Here is a 6,922-nt window from a genome sequence, read left to right on the forward strand (position 1 = left end):
AGTTATGAGATATGGCAGTAATTCATTTGTAATTGTCGAGCGAAACGCGCGTCAGATTAATGATTAATTATAAAAAAGAAGATGTTATATGATTGCCAATGAGACAACTCTCCACCAAATGACACATAAATTAACAACAATAAGTCACCATACGACCTTTAACAATGAGCGAAGCCTTTACCGCATAGTCAGCTATAAAAGGCCCCGAAATGACACATGTTAAATAATTTCAAGACTGTTGAAATGGAAAATTTTGTTCATTTCGCGATGGATTTTTAGTATAAACGTTTAGTAAATAGCACCCCTCCCCCATTTCCTTTTTTTATATATATATCTGAAACCGGGCCATCCGTGAATATAAACAATAGGGGACCCAATACTGACAGCGATATTATGATAAATGAGGCTTGTAAAGGGCGCGGGAAGAGGGTGGTGTCACTTCTTGCGTGCAACTGGAATTTAAAAAAAAAACATCCCCATTCATATACTGCCGAAGACCAAAAATCTAATCCATGTCATGACTTATAAATTTATAAAGGAAGTAACCCACAGCCACCCCCTTGGTATATTTGCCCCTTTTTCACATCGCGATGACCGTGAGGGCATTGTGGTGTTTTGTTGCGAGAGATATTTTTATTACGCAACTTTCGTGTTTGACTGTTTTGTTACATAAATATATAAATAAAAATCATTAATATCTATGAACACGTACAGAAACATGGGTTTACTAGAGATAAAGGATACTACAGGTACAGTTGAGTCTGTCTCATATCTTGACATCTAGAAATTGACAATGAGGGTCGGTTGAAAACAAATGTTTACGACAAAAGAGATGATTTCAGCTTCCAAATTGTGAACTTTTCATTTCTATAAAGAAACATTCCAGCAGCAACTGCATACGGAGAATATATATCCCAATTGATACGATATTCCTATCATAATTTCCTTCATAGAGGGTTGCTGCTCACAAGGAAGCTACAACACCAAGAGTTCCAAATGATGAAGTTGAAATCATTCCTTCGTAAATTTTCCGGACGCCATCACGAGTTGGTTGACTATTATGGAATAACCGTTTCACAGATGATATTGGATATGTTCCTTATGTCGTAACTACAATACCCGTCCCTTGTCACGAATGTGACTTACCGAATTAGACTATTTCCCCGGACTTATAATAACATAAGTAACACGACGGGTGCCACATGTGGAGCAGGATTTTCTTACCCTTCCGAAGTACCTTAGATAGCCCCCGGTTTTTGGTGGGGTTCGTTTTGATTAGTCTTTAGTTTTCTATAATGTGTCTTGTGTACTAGTATTTTTCTGTTTGTCTTTTTATTTTTTTTAGCCATGGCGTTGTCAGTTTGTTTTCAATCAATGACTTTGACTGTCCCTCTAGTATCTTTCGTCCCTCTTTTATCAATATATATTGGGTCTTGTGTACTATTATTTGTCTGTTTGTCTTTTTATTTTTTTTAGCCATGGCGTTTTCAGTTTATTTTCAATGTATGAGTTCAACTGTCCCTCCAGTATCTATCGTCCCTCTTTTATCAATATAGTAGAATAGAATGATATATAAATGGACGAAAATTATATATACATATATAACTGTAATATGCAAAAAAAAATAATATGATATTTAACTGCATGAGACTACTATAACAGTCTCAGTATATAACAACAAACTACAGTATACTAATTGTATCACAACAATATAATAATTTATACGGTGATGTTGAATTCCCTGTCATTTATTTATCATCCAGGCACGAACTTGTGTAAGATTTTTTTTATATCTGTACATTTACTACACTTCCTGGTATAAAGATGTGACTTTTTCTGAGACAAATGCTTGTGACCATCCACAAGAACTTGCGGTCATCCGATGTTCAGTTCTTCGGTACTCTGATTATTGATTATGTTGATTGGATATATGTGATAAGCATATGGCATATTAAAATGTGGTATACTGGACTTTCATTTATAGGAGCAATGCATTAAAAGGATTGCACTTTTGGGGAAAGGGATATTGACATCCCCCTTACCCCTCTCGCGCATACAGCATGAAAATTTGAAAGAATTTAAAATATCTATTTACCACAATAATTGACTCGACAGCTGCTTCATTTTTCGTATTTTTAACAGGTGCATGTACACATTAAAAGGTTAAGCATGTTGTTGTCAGTTATAAATCGAGATAGTTAAGTAAATTTGTCCTAGATATTATTAACCTGTATAAATTGCTTCATTTATTTTTATTTTGCGTTAAAGTCGTCGTTTTACTGGTAATTGCCGTTTTAACATACAGAATATCATTGAAAAGCTGGAAGACATATTTATTATTTTTCAGTTACTTTAATCCGATAAAGAAATTACGATTATCAAGAAAAATGCCATCGAATTACGAGGATCAACCCGAATTTTTCGACGGCAATTTTCTAAGCGCTTAGACAATTATGGTGCACCGTTACGATTCAAATATGATGGTAATGGTGTAGAAAAAGCTTGTAGCTGAGTAATTCTTGACAACAACCGGCTACATTTGAGAAGAGTTATTGAAAATATTTTACCTATTTCTGCCGTCGCCATATTGGGATTGTCATAATTATAATTACGATTATCAGTTTAACACCAGTGTTTAATGTAAAGTTGACATATCCTTCGAACGCACCAATCATTCTCATTCAGTCTTTGCAAAGGTGGCCTTCTTAAATAATTTTTTTTGCTTGTCAAACTTTTAGGACTAAAACATTTATGCCTAATTATATTTAGCTACACTACTCTATATACTGTAAGATGTCAAAATGCCAGGTAAATACATGTGATCTTAAGATACATTGCCATACACGGTTACGTCAGACCAGTTCCTGGGTATTATTGAGTTACTCGCAGTCTCTTTATTTGCTTTATAATTTAAAGAATCTATACCCAATGATCTTTATACTTTTTTAGTGAGAGAAATGTTTCAAACGAACTTAGAGCTCCAAATATTCTAATTAAGATTTCATATTTTAGGTCCGAGTCTGAGTGTTAGTTGAAAAGAATTTCTACACACTTTCTAACAGCTACATATTTTTCTAATAAGATTTACATGAAGGTCTGGTGGAAGACATTTTTTTCCAGCTCACTGACTGTCACAAGTATTTTATTATAGGTTAATGTCGAATAGACTGAGATTTTTTCCAACGGACTATAAACTGCTTCAAATATATATTGCATTGAAGGTTTATAGATCAAATTTCTTCCGACTTACTAACTGCCACAAATATTAGATTTTTAGTCAAATTTTATGGAATTATACCCGTTTTGGTGGACGGACACGTTTCTGAGTCTTACACATATTTGTATACTGGTAATTAATTTTATATTTTCAGAAAGATATGAAACATCTACCACAACTAGATGTAAACACGGGCAAAGTACAACCTCGCCGCTTTTACCATTACAGAATATTAGTTTTGTGTATGTTCTGTACTATTGTATATGCATACCTATATATCAGTATTACATACAGAAAGAAAACAATTTCCATGATAATGGATAACACACTAAGTGATCTGCAGTACTTACAAAGTAACTTGGTAAAATTATTGAGACCTATCAACACAAAACTAAATCGAAGTACCACAAATACCGATAGCTATGAAATTGTTAGGAAAAAAACAAAGATTGATGGAAATTCTAAACAGTTGTTAGTGCTTTTTACTACATTTACAACGAAATCTGAAAAGTACATTTGCAGAAACAACACTTTAAATAATTGGAATTCATTTGGAACTGGTGTTAAACCAGTGTTTTTCTCTGACGATCAACATCTTTATAAAGGAATTAAAGAAAAAGGTTGGGATGTCATCCCACCCACAAAAACCGCCATAGGAGTTCCAATATTGAAATATATGTATTTGAAGGTAATGAAGAAGTATTCAGCTCATTTTTATGCTTATGTTAATGGGGACATTCTATTTACACAAAATCTAAACGATACTCTTCAATTTATTTTAAATTCAAACGTCAACCACAGTGAGCCTATGTTGATCGTGGGTCAGCGAACAAACGTGAAGGAAGTGACTGCTGAACAAGCATCTACATTTGAAAATATAACAAAAGCTTCAAAAAAAGGAAAACTTTTTACAACCTGGGGGGCGGATTATTTTATAACGAATGACGTCTATCCGTGGAAGGATTGCCCGGAAGTTGTGATTGGTAGAAGAGCATACGATAACTGGCTCATACTGAATGCTAGAAAACGAAACCACACTACAATCGATGCTACTAAAACGTTATTAGCTTTACACCAAACGACTAAATCGGGAAATAAGGAAGGACATACGCACTTAAATGGTAATTTCAATGCCCAATTACTGAGTAAACTTTACAAGCGAATCAATTATGCAGCTGGACTGACAAGTTGTACTTCTTATATTACTACGCGCAATGAAACATCGAAGGAAGTACAGTTACTACAAAGAAAAATAGGAAAAGCATGTTTCCCTATTTAAATACTATCTGTCACGAAGTTCTAGATGGACATATTTTACACCATGCTAGCCTGCGCTATGAATGTAAAACAGGAGGAACCAAGTATGTTTTAAACGGTGGTCGCAAAGGATAAATATGTATACAGAAGATCTCAAATAAAATAAAAAATCTCTAAATTACACGAGAGTCACACGACGAAAAATGAAGGAGTAGGGCAAATAATGAGCTTATTTGCCAAAAAATTAGTGCTTTTAAAGTTATCATACATATTCTGAAATTATTTTTTTTCCTGTCCACCAAGATTGAATAAATTAATGGTCAATAATTATTTTAGCTGCTTAAAATTATCTCCATTGAGTTTTCCTAGATGTCTTTCCTCCTTCAGCACACATGACTTATAACAATAGCGACGTCATGGAGGGTGTCTTGAAGTAAAGCAGGAGCTTCTCATTCTTCCAGAACACCTGTCATTCTGGTGTTCACCTCCAGCTTTTTGGTGTTCCAGCTGTTCGTTGATGTGTGTATATTTTAGGTTTTTTGTGTTATATGTTGGTTGTCTGTGTCGGTCTTTTTAGTGCTCTCATTTTTGTTTTTTTGTCTGTTGTCATTTTGTATATAAAAAGGATGTGTCAATGAGAACATTCTCTATCCAAGTCATAATCAGGTTGGGAACAATATTCCTTAACTTTAATATACGTTTGTATCTTCTTTATTATTAAAAAAAAAAAGTGGACCCTTTTTTTGTTTTTTTAGAAATATTGGTTTAGATATGATTCCCCCCCCCCCCCCTTTTTTAAGTTAAAATTTATTTATTAGTTTTTCTTCATTCTTTTCTTCAACAGTAAAATGACCCCTTGTCTGAGAGACAAATCCTCATTTAAGGGATTATTCATTTGAAGGGTTGTTCCCAACCTTATAATGTATTGAAAGTTAATACAATTAAAGGCATAAGGACGGCCCTCAACACAGACAACAAGATATAAAGGACCCCAAAATGACTAGACAGTCAAACGACAACTACAGAACAACAGGCTCAGGGTAGGGAAATAAATAAGCAGCGGGTATGGATAGTTTTGCACCGGCAAACAATATTGCAGTTGAAAGCAACACTTCTCCAATCTGCATACTTTATTTCAACAACGAAAATCAGCATGATTTTGCAGGGAAATGTAAGTATCCCAGGCATAGATTACCTTAGACGTATTTGGCACAACTTTTTGGAATTTTGGATCCTCAATGCTCTTCAACTTTGTACTTGTTTGGCTTTATAAATATTTTGATATGAGCGTCACTGATGAGTCTTATGTAGACGAAACGCGCGTCTGGCGTACTAAATTATAATCCTAGTACCTTTGATAACTATTTACACCACTGGGTCGATGCCACTGCTGGTGGACGTTTCGTCCCCGAGGGTATCACCAGCCCAGTAGTCAACACTTCGGTGTTGACATGAATATCAATAATGTGGTCATTTTAATAAATTTCCTGTTACAAAACTTTGAATTTTACGAAAAATTAAGGATTTTCTTATTCCAGGCATAGATTACCTTAGCCGTATTTGGCACAACGTTTTGGAACTTTGGATCCTCAATACTCTTCAACTTTGTACTTGTTTCGCTTTATAAATATTTTGATATGAGCGTCACTGATGAGTCTTATGTAGACGAAACGCGCGTCTGGCGTACTGAATTATAATCCTGGTACCTTTGATAACTATTTACACCACTGGGTCGATGCCACTGCTGGTGGACGTTTCGTCCCCGAGAGTATCGCCAGCCCAGTAGTCAACACTTCGGTGTTGACATGAATATCAATAATGTGGTCATTTAAATAAATTTCCTGTTACAAAACTTTGAATTTTACGTAAAATTAAGGATTTTCTTATCCCAGGCATAGATTACCTTAGCCGTATTTGGCACAACTTTTTGGAATTTTGAATCCTCAATGCTCTTCAACTTTGTACTTGTTTGGCTTTATTAATATTTTGATATGAGCGTCACTGATGAGTCTTATGTAGACGAAACGCGCGTCTGGCGTCTTTATAGGCCTACATGTACAAAAATAAACGGCGCGGGAAAAGGACACGCTTACTTTTCCGGATGCGGTAGCGGGATATAAAAAAAATCCGTTTTTAAAAAAATATGTAGTACGGGCGGATTTGTCGAACAAGGGATTAAATTGGTGTGGTTTAAAGTATGTTTATCTCTCTTTAAAACAGGACATTTGTATCAATCTTGGTCATTCCTTTTGATAAATTAATAATAGGTACTACTTTTGTTAAGTGTTGAAATGTCAAACGTGTTTATACTAATGCAGGAAGAAAGTGACAAATCTTTGGGATTTTCAAGTATCAACATCTCATTTCCACCACCCCTAGGGTAGGACGAGCCACGTCTTTGATACCGACTTGAGTGCTAATAAAATTGATGTTAATAATTTAGAAATA

The 6,922-nt window shown here is 34.8% G+C and overlaps 1 long non-coding RNA gene across 1 annotated transcript in view; it reads left to right on the forward strand.

Annotated features, from left to right (window-relative positions):
- Positions 1 to 4,655, forward strand: part of LOC143078341 (uncharacterized) — a 43,991-nt gene extending 39,336 nt beyond the window's left edge. The window contains exon 2 of the long non-coding RNA XR_012979181.1: positions 3,372 to 4,655. This is a non-coding gene — a long non-coding RNA (uncharacterized LOC143078341). The remainder of the gene's footprint in view (positions 1 to 3,371) is intronic.
- Positions 4,656 to 6,922: the final 2,267 nt, after the last annotated feature.

Source organism: Mytilus galloprovincialis, chromosome 6 (genome assembly GCF_965363235.1).
Source record: "Mytilus galloprovincialis chromosome 6, xbMytGall1.hap1.1, whole genome shotgun sequence".
Classification (NCBI taxonomy): Eukaryota; Metazoa; Mollusca; class Bivalvia; order Mytilida; family Mytilidae; genus Mytilus; species Mytilus galloprovincialis.